The sequence below is a fragment of the Schistocerca gregaria genome, chromosome 3 (assembly GCF_023897955.1).
Source record: "Schistocerca gregaria isolate iqSchGreg1 chromosome 3, iqSchGreg1.2, whole genome shotgun sequence".
NCBI lineage: Eukaryota > Metazoa > Arthropoda > Insecta > Orthoptera > Acrididae > Schistocerca > Schistocerca gregaria.
The window spans coordinates 18237416-18259321 of NC_064922.1; the positions used below are offsets into that span (position 1 = coordinate 18237416).

At 48.9% G+C, this 21906-nt stretch overlaps 2 non-coding genes across 2 annotated transcripts; both read left to right on the forward strand.

Annotated features, from left to right (window-relative positions):
• The first annotated feature begins 8165 nt into the window (after positions 1–8165).
• Trnas-aga (transfer RNA serine (anticodon AGA)) lies at positions 8166–8239 on the forward strand. Its single transcript has one exon. It is a non-coding gene; the product is annotated as a tRNA-Ser (tRNA).
• A 4667-nt stretch (positions 8240–12906) lies between these two features.
• Trnas-aga (transfer RNA serine (anticodon AGA)) lies at positions 12907–12980 on the forward strand. The gene has a single exon. It is a non-coding gene; the product is annotated as a tRNA-Ser (tRNA).
• Positions 12981–21906: the final 8926 nt, after the last annotated feature.

Genomic DNA, 21906 nt, shown 5'->3' on the forward strand with positions numbered 1-21906 from the left:
GTGGACAACACGTTCGTCTTACTCAGAGCGGTGTCCGAACTCTATTTTCAACGTTATACGTGCCACTTTCATTGTGGCCAACTACGATTCGATACAGAATGCACGAAACCTGAAAGACACCCTAACGGATACATAGAGAGTAGTGTTTGTCTGCTGAATAATGGGAGTGCAAGGGTCTGTATCGTCTATATTGCTGTATGTAGCACCATTAGTCTTCGGGGGGGGGGGGGGGGGGGCGGGCGTAGCTCAGATGGTAGAGCGCTCGCTTAGAATGCGAGAGGTACTGGGATCAATACCCAGTGCCTCCAGAATTTTTAACACACCTACATGCGCACCTTGCCATGCAAGTGGAATAATTCTCAGCCTGCAGATGTGTCTAGGAAGATACAAGCGAATGATTAGCATCCACAATTGGCAAACGTGCTGTTATTAGTGCGCGGGAAGCACCCTCCTCCCACGCCTACACTTTATTTAGAAACAGTACAAGTGTTCCCGTAAGATTCTCAAGCGTATGTCGGAAAGATCTGCCTTGCGCCGAGTTCACGTAAATCCCACTGCACATTCCTATTCTTTGCGTGCAGTCGGCTGCTACTATTGTTGCTAGTTGTGACTGCTGATAACAGATGCCGTAGCAATCAATTCATGGAGAGAGTTGTACGTTTTGCGATAGTCTGTCTCTGACAAGCAAGCACAGGTGACATAGGTGCGAACACAGGAAGCTAGCAGACCGTCGCTGCCTGCAGACACCGAGCAGCCACACTAGGAGTGTGGCCTAAGCCGTAGGCGAAATGTGCTCATTCGCTTTGGCGCGACGTCGAACTATAAATAATGCTGTCACTAGCGTGAGCGTTGCGTGAGCGTCGTGGAAAGTTGGAAAAGTCGGCTGCGTGGGTGAGTGCCAAGTTTGGGGAGCGTTTTTTAGTATGCTCTGTGCAATGGAGACGCGAAACTTGTTGTGGCCTAGTGTTTTGCAGTTGGACGACAAGATTGGTACACAGTGGTATAGAGCGAGGCACTGAGTTGGCATGAATAATGGAGTGCACAATGGCGCTCGAGATGTGTTTGTTACCTCAGGTGCTGTATGATTGTCGACAAGGTGTGAAAACGGAGCAATTTGTGACGGCTCTTTCAATTTAAGACGTTAAAAACAGACGGAAATTGCATTTGTAATACCAGAGCATCGAAACTACTTGGAACTTTTGTGTATATGAACGTGTCCGCGCCTTTGTACTCTGCTCCCTTCACCGCTACAAACCAACCAACCATCGTGTCCGTGAGCATCAGAGTCGCAAAGAATGGGGAATATCGCAGTTTGGTCGTGCATGTGGCGTAGCTCAGTTGGTAGAGCGTTCGCTTCGCATGTGAAAGGAGCACGGTTCAAGCCGCGGCGCCTCCATTTTTTGTGGTCAGTGCATTGTAAGTGTTTGTCGCGGCGAACCTAAAGGCACGCAAGATGTTGCAAAGCCAGCGTCACAGACTGATATGATGTATACTGACGTAAGGAGAGCAAGATGTAAGTGTGGGGACCGGCTGTTATCGAGGTGTCATCGAGTGCAGATCTGTCTTAGGTATCACGGCTTAACCTCATTGAAGTCTAGAGGGTGGACAACACGTTCGTCTTACTCAGAGCGGTGTCCGAACTCTATTTTCGACGTTATACGTGCCACTTTCATTGTGGCCAACTACGATTCGATACAGAATGCACGAAACCTGAAAGACACCCTAACGGATACATAGAGAGTAGTGTTTGTCTGCTGAATAATGGGAGTGCAAGGGTCTGTGTCGTCTATATTGCTGTATGTAGCACCATTAGTCTTCGGGGAGCGGGCGTAGCTCAGATGGTAGAGTGCTCGCTTAGAATGCGAGAGGTACTGGGATCAATACCTAGTGCCTCCAGAATTTTTAACACACCTACATGCGCACCTTGCCATGCAAGTGGAATAATTCTCAGCCTGCAGATGTGTCTAGGAAGATACAAGCGAATGATTAGCATCCAAAATTGGCAAACGTGCTGTTATTAGTGCGCGGGAAGCACCCTCCTCCCACGCCTACACTTTATTTAGAAACAGTACAAGTGTTCCCGTAAGATTCTCAAGCCTATGTCGGAAAGATCTGCCTTGCGCCGAGTTCACGTAAATCCCACAGCACATTCCTATTCTTTGCGTGCAGTCGGCTGCTACTGGTGTTGCTAGTTGTGACTGCTGATAACAGATGCCGTAGCAATCAATTCATGGAGTGAGTTGTACGTTTTGCGATAGTCTGTCTCTGACAAGCAAGCACAGGTGACATAGGTGCGAACACAGGAAGCTAGCAGACCCTCGCTGCCTGCAGACACCGAGCAGCCACACTAGGAGGGCGGCCTAAGCCGTAGGCGAAATGTGCTCATTCGCTTTGGCGCGACGTCGAACTATAAATAATGCTGTCACTAGCGTGAGCGTTGCGTGAGCGTCGTGGAAAGTTGGAAAAGTCGGCTGCGTGGGTGAGTGCCAAGTTTGGGGAGCGTTTTTTAGTATGCGCAGTGCAATGGAGACGCGAAACTTGTTGTGGCCTAGTGTTTTGCAGTTGGACGACAAGATTGGTACACAGTGGTAAAGAGCGAGGCACTGAGTTGGCATGAATAATGGAGTGCACAATGGCGCTCGAGATGTGTTTGTTACCTCAGGTGCTGTATGATTGTCGACAAGGTGTGAAAACGGAGCAATTTGTGACGGCTCTTTCAATTTAAGACGTTAAAAACAGACGGAATTTGCATTTGTAATACCAGAGCATCGAAACTACTTGGAACTTTTGTGTATATGAACGGGTCCGCGCCTTTGTACTCTGCTCCCTTCACCGCTACAAACCAACCAACCATCGTGTCCGTGAGCATCAGAGACGCAAAGAATGGGGAATAGCGCAGTTTGGTCGTGCATGTGGCGTAGCTCAGTTGGTAGAGCGTTCGCTTCGCATGTGAAAGGTGCAGGGTTCAAGCCGCGGCGCCTCCATTTTTTGTGGTCAGTGCATTGTAAGTGTTGGTCGCGGCCAACCTAAAGGCACGCAAGATGTTGCAAAGCCAGCGTCACAGACTGATATGATGTATACTGACGTAAGGAGAGCAAGATGTAAGTGTGGGGACCGGCTGTTATCGAGGTGTCATCGAGTGCAGATCTGTCTTAGGTATCACGGCTTAACCTCATTGAAGTCTAGAGGGTGGACAACACGTTCGTCTTACTCAGAGCGGTGTCCGAACTCTATTTTCAACGTTATACGTGCCCCTTTCATTGTGGCCAACTACGATTCGATAGAGAATACACGAAACCTGAAAGACACCCTAACGGATACATAGAGAGTAGTGTTTGTCTGCTGAATAATGGGAGTGCAAGGGTCTGTGTCGTCTATATTGCTGTATGTAGCACCATTGGTCTTCGGGGAGCGGGCGTAGCTCAGATGGTAGAGTGCTCGCTTAGAATGCGAGAGGTACTGGGATCAATACCCAGTGCCTCCAGAATTTTTAACACACCTACATGCGCACCTTGCCATGCAAGTGGAATAATTCTCAGCCTGCAGATGTGTCTAGGAAGATACAAGCGAATGATTAGCATCCAAAATTGGCAAACGTGCTGTTATTAGTGCGCGGGAAGCACCCTCCTCCCACGCCTACACTTTATTTAGAAACAGTACAAGTGTTCCCGTAAGATTCTCAAGCCTATGTCGGAAAGATCTGCCTTGCGCCGAGTTCACGTAAATCCCACTGCACATTCCTATTCTTTGCGTGCAGTCGGCTGCTACTGGTGTTGCTAGTTGTGACTGCTGATAACAGATGCCGTAGCAATCAAATCATGGAGTGAGTTGTATGTTTTGCGATAGTCTGTCTCTGACAAGCAAGCACAGGTGACATAGGTGCGAACACAGGAAGCTAGCAGACCCTCGCTACCTGCAGACACCAAGCAGCCACACTAGGACCGCGGCCTAAGCCGTAGGCGTAATGTGCTCATTCGCTTTGGCGCGACGTCGAACTATAAATAATGCTGTCACTAGCGTGAGCGTTGCGTGAGCGTCGTGGAATGTCGGAAAAGTCGGCTGCGTGGGTGAGTGCCAAGTTTGGGGAGCGTTTTGTAGTATGCGCTGTGCAATGGAGACGCGAAACTTGTTGTGGCCTAGTGTTTTGCAGTTGGACGACAAGATTGGTACACAGTGGTAAAGAGCGAGGCACTGAGTTGGCATGAATAATGGAGTGCACAATGGCGCTCGAGATGTGTTTGTTACCTCAGGTGCTGTATGATTGTCGACAAGGAGTGAAAACGGAGCGAATTTGTGACGGCTCTTTCAATTTAAGACGTTAAAAACAGACGGAATTTGCATTTGTAATACCAGAGCATCGAAACTACTTGGAACTTTTGTGTATATGAACGGGTCCGCGCCTTTGTACTCTGCTCCCTTCACCGCTACAAACCAACCAACCATCGTGTCCGTGAGCATCAGAGTCGCAAAGAATGGGGAATATCGCAGTTTGGTCGTGCATGTGGCGTAGCTCAGTTGGTAGAGCGTTCGCTTCGCATGTGAAAGTTGCAGGGTTCAAGCCGCGGCGCCTCCATTTTTTGTGGTCAGTGCATTGTAAGTGTTTGTCGCGGCGAACCTAAAGGCACGCAAGATGTTGCAAAGCCAGCGTCACAGACTGATATGATGTATACTGACGTAAGGAGAGCAAGATGTAAGTGTGGGGACCGGCTGTTATCGAGGTGTCATCGAGTGCAGATCTGTCTTAGGTATCACGGCTTAACCTCATTGAAGTCTAGAGGGTGGACAACACGTTCGTCTTACTCAGAGCGGTGTCCGAACTCTATTTTCAACGTTATACGTGCCACTTTCATTGTGGCCAACTACGATTCGATACAGAATGCACGAAACCTGAAAGACACCCTAACGGATACATAGAGAGTAGTGTTTGTCTGCTGAATAATGGGAGTGCAAGGGTCTGTGTCGTCTATATTGCTGTATGTAGCACCATTAGTCTTCGGGGGGGCGGGCGTAGCTCAGATGGTAGAGTGCTCGCTTAGAATGCGAGAGGTACTGGGATCAATACCCAGTGCCTCCAGAATTTTTAACACACCTACATGCGCACCTTGCCATGCAAGTGGAATAATTCTCAGCCTGCAGATGTGTCTAGGAAGATACAAGCGAATGATTAGCATCCACAATTGGCAAGCGTGCTGTTATTAGTGCGCGGGAAGCACCCTCCTCCCACGCCTACACTTTATTTAGAAACAGTACAAGTGTTCCCGTAAGATTCTCAAGCGTATGTCGGAAAGATCTGCCTTGCGCCGAGTTCACGTAAATCCCACTGCACATTCCTATTCTTTGCGTGCAGTCGGCTGCTACTGGTGTTGCTAGTTGTGACTGCTGATAACAGATGCCGTAGCAATCAATTCATGGAGTGAATTGTATGTTTTGCGATAGTCTGTCTCTGACAAGCAAGCACAGGTGACATAGGTGCGAACACAGGAAGCTAGCAGACCGTCGCTGCCTGCAGACACCGAGCAGCCACACTAGGAGGGCGGCCTAAGCCGTAGGCGAAATGTGTTCATTCGCTTTGGCGCGACGTCGAACTATAAATAATGCTGTCACTAGCGTGAGCGTCGTGGAAAGTCGGAAAAGTCGGCTGCGTGGGTGAGTGCCAAGTTTGGGGACCGTTTTGTAGTATGCGCAGTGCAATGGAGACGCGGAAACTTGTTGTGGCCTAGTGTTTTGCAGTTGGACGACAAGATTGGTACACAGTGGTAAAGGGCGAGGCACTGAGTTGGCATGAATAATGGAGCGCACAATGGCGCTCGAGATGTGTTTGTTACCTCAGGTGCTGTGTGATTGTCGACAAGGAGTGAAAACGGAGCAATTTGTGACGGCTCTTTCAATTTAAGACGTTAAAAACAGACGGAATTTGCATTTGTAATACCAGAGCATCGAAACTACTTGGAACTTTTGTGTATATGAACGGGTCCGCGCCTTTGTACTCTGCTCCCTTCACCGCTACAAACCAACCAACCATCGTGTCCGTGAGCATCAGAGTCGCAAAGAATGGGGAATATCGCAGTTTGGTCGTGCATGTGGCGTAGCTCAGTTGGTAGAGCGTTCGCTTTGCATGTGAAAGGTGCAACGTTCAAGGCGCGGCGCCTCCATTTTTTGTGGTCAGTGCATTGTAAGTGTTTGTCGCGGCGAACCTAAAGGCACGCAAGATGTTGCAAAGCCAGCGTCACAGACTGATATGATGTATACTGACGTAAGGAGAGCAAGATGTAAGTGTGGGGACCGGCTGTTATCGAGGTGTCATCGAGTGCAGATCTGTCTTAGGTATCACGGCTTAACCTCATTGAAGTCTAGAGGATGGACAACACGTTCGTCTTACTCAGAGCGGTGTCCGAACTCTATTTTCAACGTTATACGTGCCACTTTCATTGTGGCCAACTACGATTCGATACAGAATGCACGAAACCTGAAAGACACCCTAACGGATACATAGAGAGTAGTGTTTGTCTGCTGAATAATGGGAGTGCAAGGGTCTGTGTCGTCTATATTGCTGTATGTAGCACCATTAGTCTTCGGGGGGGTGCGGGCGTAGCTCAGATGGTAGAGCGCTCGCTTAGAATGCGAGAGGTACTGGGATCAATACCCAGTGCCTCCAGAACTTTTAACACACCTACATGCGCACCTTGCCATGCAAGTGGAATAATTTTCAGCCTGCAGATGTGTCTAGGAAGATACAAGCGAATGATTAGCATCCACAATTGGCAAGCGTGCTGTTATTAGTGCGCGGGAAGCACCCTCCTCCCACGCCTACACTTTATTTAGAAACAGTACAAGTGTTCCCGTAAGATTCTCAAGCCTATGTCGGAAAGATCTGCCTTGCGCCGAGTTCACGTAAATCCCACTGCACATTCCTATTCTTTGCGTGCAGTCGGCTGCTACTGGTGTTGCTAGTTGTGACTGCTGATAACAGATGCCGTAGCAATCAATTCATGGAGTGAGTTGTATGTTTTGCGATAGTCTGTCTCTGACAAGCAAGCACAGGTGACATAGGTGCGAACACAGGAAGCTAGCAGACACTCGCTGCCTGCAGACACCGAGCAGCCACACTAGGAGGGCGGCCTAAGCCGTAGGCGAAATGTGCTCATTCGCTTTGGCGCGACGTCGAACTATACATAATGCTGTCACTAGCGTGAGCACGTGAGCGTCGTGGAAAGTCGGAAAAGTCGGCTGCGTGGGTGAGTGCCAAGTTTGGGGAGCGTTTTGTAGTATGCGCAGTGCAATGGAGACGCGGAAACTTGTTGTGGCCTAGTGTTTTGCAGTTGGACGACAAGATTGGTACACAGTGGTAAAGAGCGAGGCACTGAGTTGGCATGAATAATGGAGTGCACAATGGCGCTCGAGACGTGTTTGTTACCTCAGGTGCTGTATGATTGTCGACAAGGAGTGAAAACGGAGCAATTTGTGACGGCTCTTTCAATTTAAGACGTTAAAAACAGATGGAATTTGCATTTGTAATACCAGAGCATCGAAACTACTTGGAACTTTTGTGTATATGAACGGGTCCGCGCCTTTGTACTCTGCTCCCTTCACCGCTACATACCAACCAACCATCGTGTCCGTGAGCATCAGAGTCGCAATGAATGGGGAATATCGCAGTTTGGTCGTGCATGTGGCGTAGCTCAGTTGGTAGAGCGTTCGCTTTGCATGTGAAAGGTGCAGGTTTCAAGCCGCGGCGCCTCCATTTTATGTGGTCAGTGCATTGTAAGTGTTTGTCGCGGCGAACCTAAAGGCACGCAAGATGTTGCAAAGCCAGCGTCACAGACTGATATGATGTATACTGACGTAAGGAGAGCAAGATGTAAGTGTGGGGACCGGCTGTTATCGAGGTGTCATCGAGTGCAGATCTGTCTTAGGTATCACGGCTTAACCTCATTGAAGTCTAGAGGGTGGACAACACGTTCGTCTTACTCAGAGCGGTGTCCGAACTCTATTTTCAACGTTATACGTGCCACTTTCATTGTGGCCAACTACGATTCGATACAGAATGCACGAAACCTGAAAGACACCCTAACGGATACATAGAGAGTAGTGTTTGTCTGCTGAATAATGGGAGTGCAAGGGTCTGTGTCGTCTATATTGCTGTATGTAGCACCACTAGTCTTCGGGGCGGGCGTAGCTCAGATGGTAGAGCGCTCGCTTAGAAAGCGAGAGGTACTGGGATCAATACCCAGGGCCGCCAGAATTTTTAACACACCTACATGCGCACCTTGCCATGCAAGTGGAATAATTCTCAGCCTGCAGATGTGTCTAGGAAGGTACAAGCGAATGATTAGCATCCACAATTGGCAAGCGTGCTGTTATTAGTGCGCGGGAAGCACCCTCCTCCCACGCCTACACTTTATTTAGAAACAGTACAAGTGTTCCCGTAAGATTCTCAAGCGTATGTCGGAAAGATCTGCCTTGCGCCGAGTTCACGTAAATCCCACTGCACATTCCTATTCTTTGCGTGCAGTCGGCTGCTACTGGTGTTGCTAGTTGTGACTGCTGATAACAGATGCCGTAGCAATCAATTCATGGAGTGAGTTGTACGTTTTGCGATAGTCTGTCTCTGACAAGCAAGCACAGGTGACATAGGTGCGAACACAGGAAGCTAGCAGACCCTCGCTGCCTGCAGACACCGAGCAGCCACACTAGGAGGGCGGCCTAAGCCGTAGGCGAAATGTGCTCATTCGCTTTGGCGCGACGTCGAACTATAAATAATGCTGTCACTAGCGTGAGCGTCGTGGAAAGTTGGAAAAGTCGGCTGCGTGGGTGAGTGCCAAGTTTGGGGAGCGTTTTTTAGTATGCGCAGTGCAATGGAGACGCGAAACTTGTTGTGGCCTAGTGTTTTGCAGTTGGACGACAAGATTGGTACACAGTGGTAAAGAGCGAGGCACTGAGTTGGCATGAATAATGGAGTGCACAATGGCGCTCGAGATGTGTTTGTTACCTCAGGTGCTGTATGATTATCGACAAGGTGTGAAAACGGAGCAATTTGTGACGGCTCTTTCAATTTAAGACGTTAAAAACAGACGGAATTTGCATTTGTAATACCAGAGCATCGAAACTACTTGGAACTTTTGTGTATATGAACGGGTCCGCGCCTTTGTACTCTGCTCCCTTCACCGCTACAAACCAACCAACCATCGTGTCCGTGAGCATCAGAGACGCAAAGAATGGGGACTAGCGCAGTTTGGTCGTGCATGTGGCGTAGCTCAGTTGGTAGAGCGTTCGCTTCGCATGTGAAACGTGCAGGGTTCAAGCCGCGGCGCCTCCATTTTTTGTGGTCAGTGCATTGTAAGTGTTGGTCGCGGCCAACCTAAAGGCACGCAAGATGTTGCAAAGCCAGCGTCACAGACTGATATGATGTATACTGACGTAAGGAGAGCAAGATGTAAGTGTGGGGACCGGCTGTTATCGAGGTGTCATCGAGTGCAGATCTGTCTTAGGTATCACGGCTTAACCTCATTGAAGTCTAGAGGGTGGACAACACGTTCGTCTTACTCAGAGCGGTGTCCGAACTCTATTTTCAACGTTATACGTGCCCCTTTCATTGTGGCCAACTACGATTCGATACAGAATGCACGAAACCTGAAAGACACCCTAACGGATACATAGAGAGTAGTGTTTGTCTGCTGAATAATGGGAGTGCAAGGGTCTGTGTCGTCTATATTGCTGTATGTAGCACCATTAGTCTTCGGGGAGCGGGCGTAGCTCAGATGGTAGAGTGCTCGCTTAGAGTGCGAGAGGTACTGGGATCAATACCCAGTGCCTCCAGAATTTTTAACACACCTACATGCGCACCTTGCCATGCAAGTGGAATAATTCTCAGCCTGCAGATGTGTCTAGGAAGATACAAGCGAATGATTAGCATCCAAAATTGGCAAACGTGCTGTTATTAGTGCGCGGGAAGCACCCTCCTCCCACGCCTACACTTTATTTAGAAACAGTACAAGTGTTCCCGTAAGATTCTCAAGCCTATGTCGGAAAGATCTGCCTTGCGCCGAGTTCACGTAAATCCCACTGCACATTCCTATTCTTTGCGTGCAGTCGGCTGCTACTGGTGTTGCTAGTTGTGACTGCTGATAACAGATGCCGTAGCAATCAATTCATGGAGTGAGTTGTATGTTTTGCGATAGTCTGTCTCTGACAAGCAAGCACAGGTGACATAGGTGCGAACACAGGAAGCTAGCAGACCCTCGCTGCCTGCAGACACCAAGCAGCCACACTAGGACCGCGGCCTAAGCCGTAGGCGTAATGTGCTCATTCGCTTTGGCGCGACGTCGAACTATAAATAATGCTGTCACTAGCGTGAGCGTTGTGGAATGTCGGAAAAGTCGGCTGCGTGGGTGAGTGCCAAGTTTGGGGAGCGTTTTGGAGTATGCGCTGTGCAATGGAGACGCGAAACTTGTTGTGGCCTAGTGTTTTGCAGTTGGACGACAAGATTGGTACACAGTGGTAAAGAGCGAGGCACTGAGTTGGCATGAATAATGGAGTGCACAATGGCGCTCGAGATGTGTTTGTTACCTCAGGTGCTGTATGATTGTCGACAAGGAGTGAAAACGGAGCAATTTGTGACGGCTCTTTCAATTTAAGACGTTAAAAACAGACGGAATTTGCATTTGTAATACCAGAGCATCGAAACTACTTGGAACTTTTGTGTATATGAACGGGTCCGCGCCTTTGTACTCTGCTCCCTTCACCGCTACAAACCAACCAACCATCGTGTCCGTGAGCATCAGAGTCGCAAAGAATGGGGAATATCGCAGTTTGGTCGTGCATGTGGCGTAGCTCAGTTGGTAGAGCGTTCGCTTCGCATGTGAAAGGTGCAGGGTTCAAGCCGCGGCGCCTCCATTTTTTGTGGTCAGTGCATTGTAAGTGTTTGTCGCGGCGAACCTAAAGGCACGCAAGATGTTGCAAAGCCAGCGTCACAGACTGATATGATGTATACTGACGTAAGGAGAGCAAGATGTAAGTGTGGGGACCGGCTGTTATCGAGGTGTCATCGAGTGCAGATCTGTCTTAGGTATCACGGCTTAACCTCATTGAAGTCTAGAGGGTGGACAACACGTTCGTCTTACTCAGAGCGGTGTCCGAACTCTATTTTCAACGTTATACGTGCCACTTTCATTGTGGCCAACTACGATTCGATACAGAATGCACGAAACCTGAAAGACACCCTAACGGATACATAGAGAGTAGTGTTTGTCTGCTGAATAATGGGAGTGCAAGGGTCTGTGTCGTCTATATTGCTGTATGTAGCACCATTAGTCTTCGGGGGGGTGCGGGCGTAGCTCAGATGTTAGAGCGGTCGCTTAGAATGCGAGAGGTACTGGGATCAATACCCAGTGCCTCCAGAACTTTTAACACACCTACATGCGCACCTTGCCATGCAAGTGGAATAATTTTCAGCCTGCAGATGTGTCTAGGAAGATACAAGCGAATGATTAGCATCCACAATTGGCAAGCGTGCTGTTATTAGTGTGCGGGAAGCACCCTCCTCCCACGCCTACACTTTATTTAGAAACAGTACAAGTGTTCCCGTAAGATTCTCAAGCCTATGTCGGAAAGATCTGCCTTGCGCCGAGTTCACGTAAATCCCACTGCACATTCCTATTCTTTGCGTGCAGTCGGCTGCTACTGGTGTTGCTAGTTGTGACTGCTGATAACAGATGCCGTAGCAATCAATTCATGGAGTGAGTTGTATGTTTTGCGATAGTCTGTCTCTGACAAGCAAGCACAGGTGACATAGGTGCGAACACAGGAAGCTAGCAGACACTCGCTGCCTGCAGACACCGAGCAGCCACACTAGGAGGGCGGCCTAAGCCGTAGGCGAAATGTGCTCATTCGCTTTGGCGCGACGTCGAACTATACATAATGCTGTCACTAGCGTGAGCACGTGAGCGTCGTGGAAAGTCGGAAAAGTCGGCTGCGTGGGTGAGTGCCAAGTTTGGGGAGCGTTTTGTAGTATGCGCAGTGCAATGGAGACGCGGAAACTTGTTGTGGCCTAGTGTTTTGCAGTTGGACGACAAGATTGGTACACAGTGGTAAAGAGCGAGGCACTGAGTTGGCATGAATAATGGAGTGCACAATGGCGCTCGAGACGTGTTTGTTACCTCAGGTGCTGTATGATTGTCGACAAGGAGTGAAAACGGAGCAATTTGTGACGGCTCTTTCAATTTAAGACGTTAAAAACAGATGGAATTTGCATTTGTAATACCAGAGCATCGAAACTACTTGGAACTTTTTTGTATATGAACGGGTCCGCGCCTTTGTACTCTGCTCCCTTCACCGCTACAAACCAACCAACCATCGTGTCCGTGAGCATCAGAGTCGCAAAGAATGGGGAATATCGCAGTTTGGTCGTGCATGTGGCGTAGCTCAGTTGGTAGAGCGTTCGCTTTGCATGTGAAAGGTGCAGGTTTCAAGCCGCGGCGCCTCCATTTTTTGTGGTCAGTGCATTGTAAGTGTTGGTCGCGGCCAACCTAAAGGCACGCAAGATGTTGCAAAGCCAGCGTCACAGACTGATATGATGTATACTGACGTAAGGAGAGCAAGATGTAAGTGTGGGGACCGGCTGTTATCGAGGTGTCATCGAGTGCAGATCTGTCTTAGGTATCACGGCTTAACCTCATTGAAGTCTAGAGGGTGGACAACACGTTCGTCTTACTCAGAGCGGTGTCCGAACTCTATTTTCAACGTTATACGTGCCACTTTCATTGTGGCCAACTACGATTCGATACAGAATGCACGAAACCTGAAAGACACCCTAACGGATACATAGAGAGTAGTGTTTGTCTGCTGAATAATGGGAGTGCAAGGGTCTGTGTCGTCTATATTGCTGTATGTAGCACCATTAGTCTTCGGGGCGGGCGTAGCTCAGATGGTAGAGCGCTCGCTTAGAAAGCGAGAGGTACTGGGATCAATACCCAGGGCCGCCAGAATTTTTAACACACCTACATGCGCACCTTGCCATGCAAGTGGAATAATTCTCAGCCTGCAGATGTGTCTAGGAAGATACAAGCGAATGATTAGCATCCACAATTGGCAAGCGTGCTGTTATTAGTGCGCGGGAAGCACCCTCCTCCCACGCCTACACTTTATTTAGAAACAGTACAAGTGTTCTCGTAAGATTCTCAAGCCTATGTCGGAAAGATCTGCCTTGCGCCGAGTTCACGTAAATCCCACTGCACATTCCTATTCTTTGCGTGCAGTCGGCTGCTACTGGTGTTGCTAGTTGTGACTGCTGATAACAGATGCCGTAGCAATCAATTCATGGAGTGAGTTGTATGTTTTGCGATAGTCTGTCTCTGACAAGCAAGCACAGGTGACATAGGTGCGAACACAGGAAGCTAGCAGACCGTCGCTGCCTGCAGACACCGAGCAGCAACACTAGGAGGGCGGCCTAAGCCGTAGGCGAAATGTGCTCATTCGCTTTGGCGCGACGTCGAACTATAAATAATGCTGTCACTAGCGTGAGCGTTGCGTGAGCGTCGTGGAAAGTCGGAAAAGTCGGCTGCGTGGGTGAGTGCCAAGTTTGGGGAGCGTTTTGTAGTATGCGCAGTGCAATGGAGACGCGGAAACTTGTTGTGGCCTAGTGTTTTGCAGTTGGACGACAAGATTGGTACACAGAGGTAAAGAGCGAGGCACTGAGTTGGCATGAATAATGGAGTGCACAATTGGGCTCGAGATGTGTTTGTTACCTCAGGTGTTGTATGATTGTCGACAAGGAGTGAAAACGGAGCAATTTGTGACGGCTCTTTCAATTTAACACGTTAAAAAGAGATGGAATTTGCATTTGTAATACCAGAGCATCGAAACTACTTGGAACTTTTGTGTATATTTACGGGTCCGCGCCTTTGTACTCTGCTCCCTTCACCGCTACAAACCAACCAACCATCGTGACCGTGAGCATCAGAGTCGCAAAGAATGGGGACTAGCGCAGTTTGGTCACGCATGTGGCGTAGCTCAGTTGGTAGAGCGTTCGCTTCGCATGTGAAAGGTGCAGGTTTCAAGCCGCGGCGCCTCCATTTTTTGTGGTCAGTGCATTGTAAGTGTTTGTCGCGGCGAACCTAAAGGCACGCAAGATGTTGCAAAGCCAGCGTCACAGACTGATATGATGTATACTGACGTAAGGAGAGCAAGATGTAAGTGTGGGGACCGGCTGTTATCGAGGTGTCATCGAGTGCAGATCTGTCTTAGGTATCACGGCTTAACCTCATTGAAGTCTAGAGGGTGGACAACACGTTCGTCTTACTCAGACCGGTGTCCGAACTCTATTTTCAACGTTATACGTGCCACTTTCATTGTGGCCAACTACGATTCGATACAGAATGCACGAAACCTGAAAGACACCCTAACGGATACATAGAGAGTAGTGTTTGTCTGCTGAATAATGGGAGTGCAATGGTCTGTGTCGTCTATATGGCTGTATGTAGCACCATTAGTCTTCGTGGGGGCGGGCGTAGCTCAGATGGTAGAGCGCTCGCTTAGTATGCGAGAGGTACTGGGATCAATACCCAGTGCCTAAAGAATTTTTAACACACCTACATGCGCACCTTGCCATGCAAGTGGAATAATTCTCAGCCTGCAGATGTGTCAAGGAAGATACAAGCGAATGATTAGCATCCACAATTGGCAAGCGTGCTGTTATTAGTGCGCGGGAAGCACCCTCCTCCCACGCCTACACTTTATTTAGAAACAGTACAAGTGTTCCCGTAAGATTCTCAAGCCTATGTCGGAAAGATCTGCCTTGCGCCGAGTTCACGTAAATCCCACTGCTCATTCCTATTCTTTGCGTGCAGTCGGCTGCAACTGGTGTTGCTAGTTGTGACTGCTGATAACAGATGCCGTAGCAATCAATTCATGGAGTGAGTTGTATGTTTTTCGATAGTCTGTCTCTGACAAGCAAGCACAGGTGACACAGGTGCGAACACAGGAAGCTAGCAGACCGTCGCTGCCTGCAGACACCGAGCAGCCACACTAGGAGGGCGGCCTAAGCCGTAGGCGAAATGTGCTCATTCGGTTTGGCGCGACGTCGAACTATAAATAATGCTGTCACTAGCGTGAGCGTCGTCGAAAGTCGGAAAAGTCGGCTGCGTGGGTGAGTGCCAAGTTTGGGGAGCGTTTCGTAGTATGCGCAGTGCAATGGAGATGCTGAAACTTTTTGTGGCCCAGTGTTTTGCAGTTGGATGACAAGGTTAGTACACAATAGTAAAGAGCGAGGCACTGAGTTGGCATGAATAATGGAGTGCACAATGGGGCTCGAGATGTGTTTGTTACCTCAGGTGCTGTATGATTGTCGACAAGGAGTGAAAAAGGAGCAATTTGTGACGGCTCTTTCAATTTAAGACGTTAAAAACAGATGGAATTTGCATTTGTAATACCAGAGCATCGAAACTACTTGGAACTTTTGTGTATATGAACGTGTCCGCGCCTTTGTACTCTGCTCCCTTCACCGCTACAAACCAACCAACCATCGTGTCCGTGCGCATCAGAGTCGCAAAGAATGGGGAATAGCGCAGTTTGGTCGTGCATGTGGCGTAGGTAAGTTGGTAGAGCGTTCGCTTCGCATGAGAAAGGTGCAGGGTTCAACCAGCGGCGCCTCCATTTTTTGTGGTCAGTGCATGGTAAGTGTTGGTCGCGGCGAACCTAAAGGCACGCAAGATGTTGCAAAGCCAGCGTCACAGACTGATATGATGTATACTGACGTAAGGAGAGCAAGATGTAAGTGTGGGGACCGGCTGTTATCGAGGTGTCATCGAGTGCAGATCTGTCTTAGGTATCACGGCTTAACCTCATTGAAGTCTAGAGGGTGGACAACACGTTCGTCTTACTCAGAGCGGTGTCCGAACTCTATTTTCAACGTTATACGTGCCACTTTCATTGTGGCCAACTACGATTCGATACAGAATGCACGAAACCTGAAAGACACCCTAACGGATACATAGAGAGTAGTGTTTGTCTTCTGAATAATGGGAGTGCAAGGTTCTGTGTCGTCTATATGGCTGTATGAAGCACCATTAGCCTTCGGGGAGGCCGGTGTAGCCCAGATGTTAGAGCGCTCGCTTAGTATGCGAGAGGTACTGGGATCAATACCCAGTGCCTCCAGAATTTTTAACACACCTACATGCGCACCTTGCCATGTAAGTGGAATAATTCTCAGATTGCAGATGTGTCTAGGAAGATACAAGCGAATGATTAGCATCCACAATTGGCAAGCGTGCTGTTATTAGAGCGCGGGAAGCACCCTCCTCCCACGCCCACACTTTATTTAGAAACAGTACAAGTGTTCCCGTAAGATTCTCAAGCCTATGTCGGAAAGATCTGCCCTGCGCCGAGTTCACGTAAATCCCACTGCACATTCCTATTCTTTGCGTGCAGTCGGCTGCTACTGGTGTTGCTAGTTGTGACTGCTGATAACAGATGCCGTAGCAATCAATTCATGGAGTGAGTTGTATGTTTTGCGATAGTCTGTCTCTGACAAGCTAGCACAGGTGACATAGGTGCGAACACAGGAAGCTAGCAGACCCTCGCTGCCTGCAGACACCGAGCAGCCACACTACGAGGGCGGCCTAAGCCGTAGGCAAAATGTGCTCATTCGCTTTGGCGCGACGTCGAACTATAAATAATGCTGTCACTAGCGTGAGCGTCGTGGAAAGTCGGAAAAGTCGGCTGCGTGGGTGAGTGCCAAGTTTGGGGAGCGTTTTGTATTATGTGCAGTGCAATGGAGACGCGGAAACTTGTTGTGGCCTAGTGTGTTGCAGTTGGACGACAAGATTGGTAAACAGTGGTAAAGAGCGAGGCACTGAGTTGGCATGAATAATGGAGTGCACAATGGGGCTCGAGATGTGTTTGTTTCCTCAGGTGCTGTATGAGTGTCGAAAAGGAGTGAAAACGGAGCAATTTTTGACGGCTATTTCAATTTGAGACGTTAAAATCAGACGGAATTTGCATTTGTAATACCAGAGCATCGAAACTACTTGGAACTTTTGTGTATATTTACGGGTCCGCGCCTTTGTACTCTGCTCCCTTCACCGCTACAAACCAACCAACCATCGTGACCGTGAGCATCAGAGTCGCAAAGAATGGGGAATAGCGCAGTTTGGTCATGCATGTGGCGTAGCTCAGTTGGTAGAGCGTTCGCTTCGCATGTGAAAGGTGCAGGGTTCAAGCCGCGGCGCCTCCATTTTTTGTGGTCAGTGCATTGTAAGTGTTTGTCGCGGCGAACCTAAAGGCACGCAAGATGTTGCAAAGCCAGCGTCACAGACTGATATGATGTATACTGACGTAAGGAGAGCAAGATGTAAGTGTGGGGACCGGCTGTTATCGAGGTGTCATCGAGTGCAGATCTGTCTTAGGTATCACGGCTTAACCTCATTGAAGTGTAGAGGGTGGACAACACGTTCGTCTTACTCAGAGCGGTGTCCGAACACTATTTTCAACGTTATACGTGCCACTTTCATTGTGGCCAACTACGATTCGATACAGAATGCACGAAACCTGAAAGACACCCTAACGGATACATAGAGAGTAGTGTTTGTCTGCTGAATAATGGGAGTGCAAGGGTCTGAATCGTCTATATTGCTGTATGTAGCACCATTAGTCTTCGGGGGGGCGGGCGTAGCTCAGATGGTAGAGCGCTCGCTTAGAATAAGAGAGGTACTGGGATCAATACCCAGTGCCTCCAGAATTTTTAACACACCTACATGCGCACCTTGCCATGCAAGTGGAATGATTCTCAGCCTGCAGATGTGTCTAGGAAGATACAAGCGAATGATTAGCATCCACAATTGGCAAGCGTGCTGTTATTAGTGCGCGGGAAGCACCCTCCTCCCACGCCTACACTTAATTTAGAAACAGTACAAGTGTTCCCGTAAGATTCTCAAGCCTATGTCGGAAAGATCTGCCCTGCGCCGAGTTCACGTAAATCCCACTGCACATTCCTATTCTTTGCGTGCAGTCGGCTGCTACTGGTGTTGCTAGTTGTGACTGCTGATAACAGATGCCGTAGCAATCAATTCATGGAGTGAGTTGTATGTTTTGCGATAGTCTGTCTCTGACAAGCTAGCACAGGTGACATAGGTGCGAACACAGGAAGCTAGCAGACCCTCGCTGCCTGCAGACACCGAGCAGCCACACTACGAGGGCGGCCTAAGCCGTAGGCGAAATGTGCTCATTCGCTTTGGCGCGACGTCGAACTATAAATAATGCTGTCACTAGCGTGAGCGTCGTGGCAAGTCGGAAAAGTCGGCTGCGTGGGTGAGTGCCAAGTTTGGGGAGCGTTTTGTATTATGTGCAGTGCAATGGAGACGCGGAAACTTGTTGTGGCCTAGTGTGTTGCAGTTGGACGACAAGATTGGTAAACAGTGGTAAAGAGCGAGGCACTGAGTTGGCATGAATAATGGAGTGCACAATGGGGCTCGAGATGTGTTTGTTACCTCAGGTGCTGTATGATTGTCGAAAAGGAGTGAAAACGGAGCAATTTTTGACGGCTATTTCAATTTGAGACGTTAAAATCAGACGGAATTTGCATTTGTAATACCAGAGCATCGAAACTACTTGGAACTTTTGTGTATATGAACGGGTCCGCTCCTTTGTACTCTGCTCCCTTCACCGCTACAAACCAACCAACCATCGTGTCCGTGCGCATCAGAGTCGCAAAGAATGGGGAATAGCGCAGTTTGGTCGTGCATGTGGCGTAGCTCAGTTAGTAGAGCGTTCGCTTCGCATGAGAAAGGTGCAAGGTTCAAGCCGCGGCGCCTCCATTTTTTGTGGTCAGTGCATTGTAAGTGTAGGTCGCGGCGAACCTAAAGGCACGCAAGATGTTGCAAAGCCAGCGTCACAGACTGATATGATGTATACTGACGTAAGGAGAGCAAGATGTAAGTGTGGGGACCGGCTGTTATCGAGGTGTCATCGAGTGCAGATCTGTCTTAGGTATCACGGCTTAACCTCATTGAATTCTAGAGGGTGGACAACACGTTCGTCTTACTCAGAGCGGTGTCCGAACTCTATTTTCAACGTTATACGTGCCACTTTCATTGTGGCCAAATACGATTCGATACAGAATGCACGAAACCTGAAAGACACCCTAACGGATACATAGAGAGTAGTGTTTGTGTTCTGAATAATGGGAGTGCAAGGGTCTGTGTCGTCTATATGGCTGTATGTAGCACCATTAGTCTTCGGGGAGGCCGGTGTAGCTCAGATGGTAGAGCGCTCGCTTAGTATGCGAGAGGTACTGGGATCAATACCCAGTGCCTCCAGAATTTCTAACACACCTACATGCGCACCTTGCCATGTAAGTGAAATAATTCTCAGCCTGCAGATGTGTCTAGGAAGATACAAGCGAATGATTAGCATCCACAATTGGCAAGCGTGCTGTTATTAGAGCGCGGGAAGCACCCTCCTCCCACGCCTACACTTTATTTAGAAACAGTACAAGTGTTCCCCTAAGATTCTCAAGCCTATGTCGGAAAGATCTGCCTTGCGCCGAGTTCACGTAAATCCCACTGCACATTCCTATTCTTTGCGTGCAGTCGGCTGCTACTGGTGTTGCTAGTTGTGACTGCTGATAACAGATGCCGTAGCAATCAATTCATGGAGTGAGTTGTATGTTTTGCGATAGTCTGTCTCTGACAAGCTAGCACAGGTGACATAGGTGCGAACACAGGAAGCTAGCAGACCCACGCTGCCTGCAGACACCGAGCAGGCACACTAGGAGGGCGGCCTAAGCCGTAGGCGAAATGTGCTCATTCGCTTTGGCGCGACGTCGAACTATAAATAATGCTGTCACTAGCGTGAGCGTTGCGTGAGCGTCGTGGAAAGTCGGATAAGTCGGCTGCGTGGGTGAGTGCCAAGTTTGGGGAGCGTTTTGTAGTATGCGCAGTGCAATGGAGACGCGGAAACTTGTTGTGGCCCAGTGTTTTGCAGTTGGACGACAAGATTAGTACACAGTAGTAAAGAGCGAGGCACTGAGTTGGCATGAATAATGGAGTGCACAATGGGGCTCGAGATGTGTTTGTTACCTCAGGTGCTGTATGATTGTCGACAAGGAGTGAAAACGGAGCAATTTGTGACGGCTCTTTCAATTTAAGACGTTAAAAACAGTCGGAATTTGCATTTGTAATACCAGAGCATCGAAACTACTTGGAACTTTTGTGTATATGAACGTGTCCGCGCCTTTGTACTCTGCTCCCTTCACCGCTACAAACCAACCAACCATCGTGTCCGTGCGCATCAGAGTCGCAAAGAATGGGGAATAGCGCAGTTTGGTCATTCATGTGGCGTAGCTAAGTTGGTAGAGCGTTCGCTTCGCATGAGAAAGGTGCAGGGTTCAAGCAGCGGCGCCTCCATTTTTTGTGGTCAGTGCATGGTAAGTGTTGGTCGCGGCGAACCTAAAGGCACGCAAGATGTTGCAAAGCCAGCGTCACAGACTGATATGATGTATACTGACGTAAGGAGAGCAAGATGTAAGTGTGGGGACCGGCTGTTATCGAGGTGTCATCGAGTGCAGATCTGTCTTAGGTATCACGGCTTAACCTCATTGAAGTCTAGAGGGTGGACAACACGTTCGTCTTACTCAGACCGGTGTCCGAACTCTATTTTCAACGTTATACGTGCCACTTTCATTGTGGCCAACTACGATTCGATACAGAATGCACGAAACCTGAAATACACCCTAACGGATACATAGAGAGTAGTGTTTGTCTGCTGAATAATGGGAGTGCAAGGGTCTGTGTCGACTATATAGCTTTATGTAGCACCATTAGATTTCGGAGGGGCGGGCGTGCGTAGCTCAGATGGTAGAGCGCTCGCTTAGTATGCGGATGGTACTGGGATCAATACCCAGTGCCTAAAGAATTTTTAACACACCTACATGCGCACCTTGCCATGCAAGTGGAATAATTCTCAGCCTGCAGATGTGTCTAGGAAGATACAAGCTAATGATTAGCATCCACAATTGGCAAGCGTGCTGTTATTAGTGCGCGGGAAGCACCCTCCTCCCACGCCTACACTTTATTTAGAAACAGTACAAGTGTTCCCGTAAGATTCTCAAGCCTATGTCGGAAAGATCTGCCTTGCGCCGAGTTCACGTAAATCCCACTGCACATTCCTATTCTTTGCGTGCAGTCGGCTGCAACTGGTGTTGCTAGTTGTGACTGCTGATAACAGATGCCGTAGCAATCAATTCATGGAGTGAGTAGTATGTTTTGCGATAGTCTGTCTCTGACAAGCAAGCACAGGTGACACAGGTGCGAACACAGGAAGCTAGCAGACCCTCGCTGCCTGCAGACACCGAGCAGCCACACTAGGAGGGCGGCCTAAGCCGTAGGCGAAATGTGCTCATTCGCCTTGGTGCGACGTCGAACTATAAATAATGCTGTCACTAGCGTGAGCGTCGTGGAAAGTCGGAAAAGTCGGCTGCGTGGGTGAGTGCCAAGTTTGGGGAGCGTTTTGTAGTATGCGCAGTGCAATGGAGACGCGGAAACTTGTTGTGGCCCAGTGTTTTGAAGTTGGACGACAAGATTGGTACACAGTAGTAAAGAGCGAGGCACTGAGTTGGCATGAATAATGGAGTGCACAATGGGGCTCGAGATGTGTTTGTTACCTCAGGTGCTGTATGATTGTCGACAAGGAGTGAAAACGGAGCAATTTGTGACGGCTCTTTCAATTTAAGACGTTAAAAACAGGCGGAATTTGCATTTGTAATACCAGAGCATCGAAACTACTTGGAACTTTTATGTATATGAACGTGTCCGCGCCTTTGTACTCTGCTCCCTTCACCGCTACAAACCAACCAACAATCGTGTCCGTGCGCATCAGAGTCGCAAAGAATGGGGAATAGCGCAGTTTGGTCGTGCC